This window comes from Lonchura striata, chromosome 19, assembly GCF_050655825.1.
Source record: "Lonchura striata isolate lonStrDom1 chromosome 19, ASM5065582v1, whole genome shotgun sequence".
Taxonomy (NCBI): Eukaryota; Metazoa; Chordata; class Aves; order Passeriformes; family Estrildidae; genus Lonchura; species Lonchura striata.
In genome coordinates, this window is record NC_140721.1 from 548,680 (window position 1) to 558,674 (window position 9,995).

Here is a 9,995-nt window from a genome sequence, read left to right on the forward strand (position 1 = left end):
ACCCTCTTTTTTGAAAACTGACGATTAATTAATTGCTGGTGTCTGCCTGCATGCTGCAATTGTATTAGATGTCAGCAGTAATTAATTTTAAAGGAAATTGTTCTTGCTGAATTTTGAACACCAGCTCAGATCCCATTTTTCCTGCATATTCACCTGAAGGGATGTTAGGCTGTTCCCCACAGGCGCATGTTCCTGGCTGATGGGGTGAGGAGAAGGTGCAGTTAATGGGAAAAGTGGACAGTGACACATCTTCACTGCAGCTCTGGGGACATTCTCACAGGACTTTTGCATTAAATATGTTACTTTGGCTTATAAGAATGTGAAAATACATGCAGAAAGCAAAGACAAATAGAAATATGCCTTTTGAAAAGGAATAACCGTCTTTACAATGTAGAACAAAAATACCTGCAAGGTCTGCTTCTGCTGTTGAACAGATACATTGGCTGTTGTATCATATGGACTTAGAAGGAACATTAAACCTCAGCTTTTCTCCTGGAATACAAATTATCCTAGTTAAAAACCAAATTATAGTAAGCTCTCATTGTAAGCTTTTAGAGAGACTAAAAGATAAACAGGAAGGAAACAGCCTCTCCTCCGCTCGCTTTTTTTCACCAGTGGGAACATGCATTTCTTAAAGTTTGACCACATCACTTCCCTCCTCTGAAGGTCAAGTGAGGCATCGCACTGCCTGCTCCCTGCCAGGCCAGCTCCTAAAGTGTCAGCCTGTTCATTCAGCATTGACTGAGCCTTGGACTCCTCACACTGCTGCTTCGTCACATCTCTGCTTGGAGCCTTCCCCTCCCTCTGGGTTATCATGGATAAATCATGCAGTTCTGACATTCCTCTAAGTTCCCATGGGAAGTACACACCTTAACATTTCTGGTAGGTACAGGGATGACTTGTGGCTATCTCTTTGCCCCCACCAAAACCCAGTCTCCCCTGGAACTGACCAGTGCTGCCATGTCATGGTCATGGAGGGCAGAAAGAGATCACCCTGCCTGCCAGGAGTGCAGGGGCTGCAGAATGCTGGGGTGTAATCAAGCAAACTGAAATCGAGCCAGGACACCAGTGTTAGCACACAGTGTCTAAAGCTAATATTCAAAGGAGTCCAGATTCACCACAGTTTTGCCTACTTCAGAGCTCAGTGACAAGCACCACCAGCTCAGGAACATCACCACAGCACCAGTGCCTGCTGCAAGCCACACAGTTCTTGTGAGGTGGCCTCTTAGATGGATCTGCTGAAGTCCCCTGGCTCTAAGCAATAGGGAAGAGAAGAATACTTCTTGTCAACTCATCAGTGTGCTTTAAAAACAGCCCTAGAAACTCTGGTGAAATCTTAGCTGATGGGTTTCTCAGTGGCTTCTGAATTTAAATAGTTTCTTAATTCAATGGCTTTTCCCTCTCCCTTTACATGTTGCCTCAGGGTTATTTTTGCAGAATCACTTGAATTTCTTGTAACATGAACAGATTCCAATGCGAGCAGCATTGATTTGCTGTATTATACCTGAGAATTAAGGAGTTGATTTCCAGTACTGTTGCCTATAGTCAGGATCTGTTCCTATCCCAGTCTGTCCTCTGAGGGCTGAGCTTTGATTTGCAGCCTGCAATAGATAGGGAAGGCAGGGGCAGTGCTGGGGGTGAGGGGGATTTAGTACTGGCTTCCTTCTTATTTAACTGTCCTTGCTTTTTTCTCTCCTTTCCCCAACATTGACCTCTCTGTGCTTTCAGCAGCATCTGCCATGCCCAGGAGGTGAGAGGTTGTCATCTGGCAGGAGCATCTCCTCAGGTTCTGGACATAGGTACTGTTGGGGCAGGCACATAAGCTATGTGAACTATCTTCCACCAAAGCCGTTTTGGACAGCAGAGGAGCATAGAGCCATGAAAACTCTTCTGACTTCTTGTTTAAAAACAAGAGGTCAGAAGCATTCAAACAGTCTGGCAGAATATTTTTCAATACATCTTTAATGTGGCAGTTACGTTTTCTGTACTGTGCTGGAAAAAGGATTACAGTATACTTACTGCAGAGACAGGAAGATTGATTCTCACTTGGAAAATCTGTCAGATTTCTTGATTTAGAGAGCTGATGATTGGTGGAGTGTTTAGGCTTGATTTATATCAAGTTTTCTTTCTCACTTGCTTGCTTTCTCTCATTTTCCCCCTGCAAGTTGTTTTAATGTTAACATGAGTTAGTCTTACTTGGAATGATTTTTTGTTTAACCACTATTGAGGGGAGTTTGAATGGTTTTGATAGTCAAGTCAAAACACTCTTCTCTAATACCTGTTTGGTCAGAGTAACATGACTGAATTTCACTTGCATGAGGTCTAAATAAAGTCACTGTACTTTATGGAGACAGACATTGGAATCCAGCCCTTTACTCTAAAGAATGGTAGATGCTTATTCCCTGTGGAAAAGCCTTGGCCCCAGAGAGCTCTGCAACAGATAGTCTAGACCTTTAAAGATCAAGTTACTGTTTTCTCGGCCTAGCCATGGGAAGGAAGGTGGATCACATCCATAATTCCTCCAGTGCTGTCAGCACTCTGAGCAGAGTTTGGCTCACATCTAACAGCGTCTGATAACCTTGATGGCAAATGAACACGTGCGTATCAAATGTTTAAAGATGGTCCTCCAAAAAATACCCATTAGAGTTTAACATTTACACTATATTTTGAAGAGAAATTCTTTGCTTTATATTCTCCTGCTCAAACACACCATGTGGCTGAGCAGGGCAGTCAGTGAGTCATAGCTGTATGTGCATAATCTTCATCTGATTGCATTGGTATTGAGTTGCAGGTAGAGCATTAAAATGATTTTACAAAAATATCTTTGCAAGTATTTAGTAAGGATGGGAAGGTCATTGTACATCTGCAGTGAAGTTATGTCTCTGCAGTGAGGTCAGCTCAGGACCAGCTCAGACCAGGTCCTTTTGGCACCAGGGATGGGTGGAAACCAAATCCGGCATTGACCAAACACCACCTGGTGCAGGTGGGAGTTTTACCCTTCATACAGCTTTCAGCTAATTAGCACACATCTAGATTAATCTCTTATTAAATCTTTTGTGAACTTCTAATAATAAATGGATTTATAATTAACGTAGGCATTCTTATTAAATCCATATTAGTGTGCTTCTCCTTCTACAACAGTTGTGGTAGAAGGTTGTGGTTCCTCTCCGAAAGCATCAGACTTGAGGTAAATACACCCAGCAGGAGGCTCCTCAGCTGGTGGTGAGCTCAGAAACTGAACAGATAATTCAGGCCCACTCCTCCTATTTTTAGTGGCTGTATGTGGTATGTCTCTTAGTGCACCGGGTGTTTGAAGGCGATTTCAGGTTCTAATCCCAGTTCACAGATGAGTCTCAGAGCATGCCTCTCTCAGTCACTAATCATCCCTCCCTTAAGGAAGTGGGAAGCTATTTGGATGTGTTCTGGCCATAGCCAAATTATAGGCAAAACAACTGTTCAAATCTTGCCTCTCGCAAGCGAGGCCAGATCCTCAGCTGCTATAGCACCCTTTTAATTATACATGTGGAAACAGTTCCCCAAAATCCATCTGGTTTCCTTCACTTGTATCTAGAAACCTAGAATTACAATCAGCACTAAATTGTAGCTGGGATTGTATTACATGGTTGCTTAGATTATTGGTTGTGTTTCTGAATTTTCTTTTTCTACTCTTTTCCCAGGATGTGACAAGTAGTGCTCAGATAGAGTCCTATAGCTGCAGGGTGAATATCACCTTCTCAAATACAGTTTAATGGAACTTTCTTTCCTTTTGTACTCCCATGGAAATAGAAGTTGGGCTGGATAAGATCACACATGACTGTTACCATAATTTTGCTCTGTGTCAGATATGATCTCATCAGAGCTTGACAGTGTCATTAATTTGAGGAAAGGGCACAAGCATTAGAGTGCGGTACGCACCCTTTAGCAATCCTTCAGTTTCTGGGGAAAGTCTCTGGAATGCAAATCATTGGGCATTATGCTCTGAAATGTTTCAATAGCTTTTGAACCACAAAATTATGTGACTGTCAGAATTGAGGTCACTTCTACCCCTCCTCCTCACCCTGCTCCCCTGTACCTGAATACAAATCTGAAAGATGTAGGCTATTAATATTCCAATGGATTTCCTTTTCCATATGAAAAATGAAGGCTTTATTTAAAAAGTAATTTTAGTATTAAGTTACCTATTTATGGTGGGTCCTGCACTCAGCTTGCATGAAGCAGATGTATAAATATTCTTTCTAACCAAGGGCTAAATCATGGTCCTGGCTCTCTCTGAGACAGTGCACAGGGAATAGGGCCATGTGACTGGATAGAATTCCAACAGAGGAATTACTTCTCTGTTTTGTTGGGTCCCTGGGGTTATGTAAATTCTGCCCTCCTGGGTAATAAACCAGGATTTGCAGAAGTACCTCAAACTTAGGATCCCAGGTCCTGCTGAATGATATGGGGGATTTCCAGGACTGGTTTCCTGGGCATTCAAAAAACCCTGGTGTTTGCTCCATGGGAGGCAGGTACCCCATTATGGCTCTGGATTTTCTGCCTTCCTGTCCTGCCTTTCTCCCTCCACAGGGAAATCAGCACTACAGAATTTTAATAGAGTTTATGGAGGTGACTAAGCATGATTGAAAGGATGCTTACAAATGTGGGTAGAACTTGTCAGTGACTATTTAAAAGTGAGTAATACCATTTTAATTGTCGTCCTTACTGCTGTAGATCACAATAAGGTTATGTTGATAGAACCATCAAGCATAGTAAATGCTCTAAGTACAATATGTTAATACTAATTATAGAGTAATTTAACAACAATGTATATGGAGAGGGCAATTTTGCATGCCAATTCACCATGGCAAATTTAATTGTATGGAAGTAGGAGAAAGCAAAATATTTTCAATAAAGAGTAAAATGACAAGACACTGGATGGCTTTTCCAGTGCTGGTGGCATTCCTGACTCCTCTTGAAAGGGTTGCTGCCATCTCACCCCACTGAGCATCCTTCTGGTACATGAATATTCACAGAGCACAGGGGATCTTGGACAGTTTGCTGGCAACAGTTCTGAGTCTCCTCAGCCAAAGCAGAAGTGTGTTATTCCTCATTGAGGCAGGTAAGCTTTGAGTGGAAGTGATGTGAAATGGTAATGGAGAATGTGCAAATAGACCCCTGGGTAATTTCCTTTTTATCAAGTTGCAAGAAGTCAGAAGCTGTTACTTACTGAAATAAATCATCTATCAGCATTAAGCTTTCCCCCCGCCTCTTTCAATTATTGCACTTTAGAGAGATGCAAAAGGACTGAATTTAAGAGGCGTGTCATTGTTTTGGGTGAAATAAGTTCTGTTGCTTTTTGCCTCAAAGATATATTTTTTATTAATATTGTAGTTGCCTTTCACTATTCTGGACCCACAAACAGATGTTTGAGAGTATTTCTTTCTTCAGAATGATTACAATTTCTTCCTGAAGTATGGGAGTTGTTTTGGCAGTTCTGATACTGTTACTCCCAACAGAGATAGAAGCCTGTGGATATTAATAGACCTTAGTTTTAACATCTGAGGCTTTTCCATGTTAAACTTCTTTCCTGTCTTTGCCAACCCTGCTCCAGTGTGAGGCTAACACTGCAGCTTCTGCTGATGGGAAAAGGCAGCAAAGTACCGTGACACTGCATTTATCTTGCTAATCTCATTATCATTAAAACCTGAATTCTGTGCTACTTCAGAGCAGTATTTTCCCCTCTCTTTGTCCTGTATTAAAAACCAACTCCCTTGATTCCCTTGTCTGTTTTACTGCACAGATAGCAATAGGCATCTCTTCAGACTTGCAACTTGCACTTTGAAATTGCTTTTAATGTTTCCTTGCATGGGGAGTTTATCAGTTATAATAAGTTTTTTAAACAACATTTTTATTACCTTGAAATGGCTGAAGGAGATGTTCCTCAGCAGCTGATAAACCAAAGAAGTCTGTTAGAAGTCAACAGAATGATGCTAACTTTTACCAGCTAAAGCAATGGTTCTTGACAGCCCTAGAACAGCAGGATGACTGACTCCTGAAGCATGTAACTGCTTGGCAAAGCTCAGGTAAATTCAGTGGGGGTTTATCTCAGAGGATGAGCTGTGCCATTTGCTTCCTGGTAGGTGATACTGTACCATGGCTTGTGAGATGCAGTCCCAGAGACAGAACACACCTCTCCCCTTTCAGGCCTGCGGAGATTTTTGATTAAGATCTAATGCTGGCTGCCCGTTCAGGGATCCCTGGGGTGTCACGGAGATGATAGCTCCCTAGCAGGGTAAGCAAAGTGCTGCCAAAGCAATGACACGTTACAGGCAAGGGATTTCCCTCCACTGCTTCCCTCCCACGTCCTGCCTGGCTGTGGCCGCGAGTCAAACGCTGCCTGAGCACTTCTGCCTGGAAGGTTCTCCTGCGGTCACCGGCAATTCGGCAGGAGTTTCCCGAAGGAGGGCTGCGGGCAGAGCTGGGGCTTGATGTTTGTGTGGGGCGGACTGTTGGTGACTCTCGTTAAATGTGGAACACTAGAGGTGGGTGTTCCAACATCCCAGCAAGGCCTGGGTCTGCTTCAGGCTGCTTCACCTGGGTCTGGTGCTGTGCAGGGGAGGGAGCTGGGGGATGCTGGAGCCCAGGGGGATGCTGGAGCCGGGGGATGCTGGAGCCCAGGGGGATGCGGGAGCCCAGGGGGATGCGGGAGCCTGAGGAGCATGGGAGTCCAGGGGGATGTGCCAGCCCTGCTTCCCAGCACACCTGATTCCCGGGGCTGAAGTATCTGCTGAAGCACCAGCCATAGAAGCCAGGTTCAGGCAGTGGGCTCTGGGAGAGGCTGGACTGAGTCACACCTGAGCACAGTGAGAAACTGACCCAGGTTAATTAATCTCAGGTGTAAATGCTTAGAATCAGTGGATTCACTGGGCCTTCTTTGCCAGCATCTGGAACTTTCCTATAGACTTATTTCAAATTAAACAATAAGCATTTGCATCTGTAAGTAAAGTTGTTAAATTTGCACAAATAATAAATTTGTTCCGTCCCAAGGATTTCCAATCAATATTGCATTCCAGCAGAGAAATAATATAATAAGCCATTATTAGAATAATGTTGTGTTCATTTGTTGATGCTCACAACTGACTGCAAATCTTTATTTTAATTAATTCTTAGATTAGTTCAATAAAAGTTTAAGTTAATAAATAAAAGTTAATTACTTTTCATTCTGGTCTTTTTATAAAAATAGTTTTATTGTGCTCCTAGTACAGATAAAATCGGCAGGATTGACCAGAAATGGATGTAGCTTTTATTTCTCCACACTGGGGATGAAGACCTGCTTTTATTTTTGAAAGCAATTTACAAATAACAATATGAGTTTTTGTAAAATGCTGTGGAAACTAGTTGTTTTGGAAGTTCCCCTCTTCATTGTTCTGATTAACGGTATTTTGCATATATGCTAGTGCTTTAGCAATTTTCAATTTCGATGTATTTACACGTAGCATATGTCTTGTAGTGAGTGATTAAAATTAAGGATTTCAACTTTTCTGACTTGAGGGAAGTGAGCCACTCCTGGGTAAAGGATGTTCTGTAAAACAAGACTTCCTTACAAAGCTCTGGAGAATGACAGTCAATGCATGGTTTGCATTTTCCTGTCTAATTATAATTAGATATATATTTGCAGCAATAGCAAATTAAACATCATTAACAATCCCTGGTGAAATAATGCAGAAAGTACATTGAAAATAATTTTGTTGTGCCTCATTACATGGAGAGTGGGTAGAAGTGGATTAAGCATTTGTAACAAACTTCTATGTTTACAAAAGCTCTGAACTTAATTTTGATGCTGCTGTAGATGTGAGCAGAAGATTTTGTTTCGTGACCCAGAAGAAATTGGAAGATTCTATTTATTTACCATTTTTATTCTCCCATATTGCTGCCACATAAGAGAGCTGAAGAGCAAATTTGTGTGTGCATAAATGTAAATAGTCTGAGGAACAAAATAGGCCCAGGAATGATGTTGGTTTACCTTCAGTCACTCAAAAACAACCAACCATGAACTGGGTTTGTAAAGCTGAGGTAGTCTGAATTAAACCAAGTCTTTTTCAATGCACTTGCTCTGGCAGGTGCAGTTTTTCTTGTTTGTTTTTTTGAAGTTTATTTTCTTAATTTGGGACACTTTGAACATGGCCTTTTTTTCATAGGCAGTTTTTGACAGAGCAGAAAGAGTATGAATGGTGCTCTTGTTGGCATCTAAGAGTTGGTCCTTGAGTGACCTGAATGGAGAACTGAGTAGCCCATGAAATGTATTGATCTTCCTCAGCAATGTAAATAACTGGAGAGGTGCTCAGGTACTAGGTATGGGCATCAACACAGAACTGGAAGACAGACTAAACAAAGCAATAGATAATTACCTAGAACCCCGGGGGAGAATCCTGTGTTACCAAAGAGCCAGGCTGGATAGCCTAACAGGATTTCTGTCCCTGGCAATTAGGATTAATCCCGTTTGTAGCTGGGAAGAAGTTGTCACAGGCAGAAGTTGTTGTCTCTCCCTTTCTGAAAACATTACAGGAAGTGAACACTTGCTTAAAACCCAGGCCTGCTTCATCCTGAAGCCAGGAAATTTAGTCATGACGGTGCTGGGTGAAATGATATCTTTGGCACTGCCCAAAAAGCACAGAATTTGCATCTCTGGACTGTCCTGTGGCTCACAGCTATACAAAAGTTCTGCTGTGGGGAGGGCACAGGCTTAAATAGCCCACACAGTGTGTAAGGTACACTCTAGGTGCATCCTATGTATTATTGTAATAATCCAATACACGTTAATTTATCTTACATTTCTGACTACATGGTCATTATTACCCTGAAAACTGGAATAATACCACTATTTGATCCCCCAAGGCTGTTACCATGCCAAGAAATTCCTTGCAAATAGACATTTTGATAGACCTCATTCTTTGTCAATGGCAAAGTGGCAGCTACAGTTTTATACAAATTAAAATGCTTAATTCTTCCCTCCTATTTGGAAGACCTTATGCATACTTGTAGTCTGACTGTTTTCTGGCTAATATGTTCCATACTAATGAGAAAAGTTCATGCTTGTTTTAGGTCACTTTTTCCCCCTATGTGCTGCTTGATATTAATGATGTAAGTTGCCGTGTCAAAATATTAAATAATTGTAACCTGTACAGGAAAAGAGTTAAATTTTAACCTTTGAAAACTGTGTTTACATGCTTCAGTATATATGAATAATGCATAAAGTTAGGCACTACGGTTATTTTCAAAGTCAGCCATTTCAGGATCAGGCTGTAGAAAGCAAGAAAAGAGTGGTTTCTTTTCTGTTGCTCTCCTCCTTTCTTTAAATTCCCCAGGATTCATGCAATAGCATTGAAGTTGAATGCCATTAGAATTTCTCACTAAACTTCAAAGCTTAATTTAGTCTCTGCTGGAATAAAGAAAGGCATAAAACAAGCACAGTGGAATCCATTTAAATGAGTGACTGCGGAAAAAAGAGTGCTCCTAAGAAAACAAATGTTCTGCACATTATTTTAACAGAAATCCTGCATCAGAGCAGTGGCTCAGGTGCAGCTGTGCCCCATCCCCTGGGGTGGTGGGTGCTGCCCCAGCTCTGCCCTCCCTGCTGCAGGGTGGGCTCCCAGCCCTGTGCCCCTGAAGGCAGTGCAGAGGCTCCAGGAGACTCCAGGCAGGGACAAACCTCCTGGTCCCTGCGTGGGGGATGTGGGCCAGCTGCCCACGCAACCACACACGTGCATGTTTGTGTGTCTTGGAAAATTTTCCAGAATATCATTGTAATAGGGCAGGTCAGCATGGAAGATTTGGTTTATTTTCCAGCATATTTGATGCTTCATGAAAGATGCAGTTGTACTGCAGACCACTCCTTTACAACCTTACTCGTCAAAGAAATGTTCTTGTCATTAGCAAGGTGTTGCCTTTAAATCACTTCCCTCTCTGTGTTTTTCATGCATTGTGACTTGAATTTTTTCCTATGAAATGAGCTATAT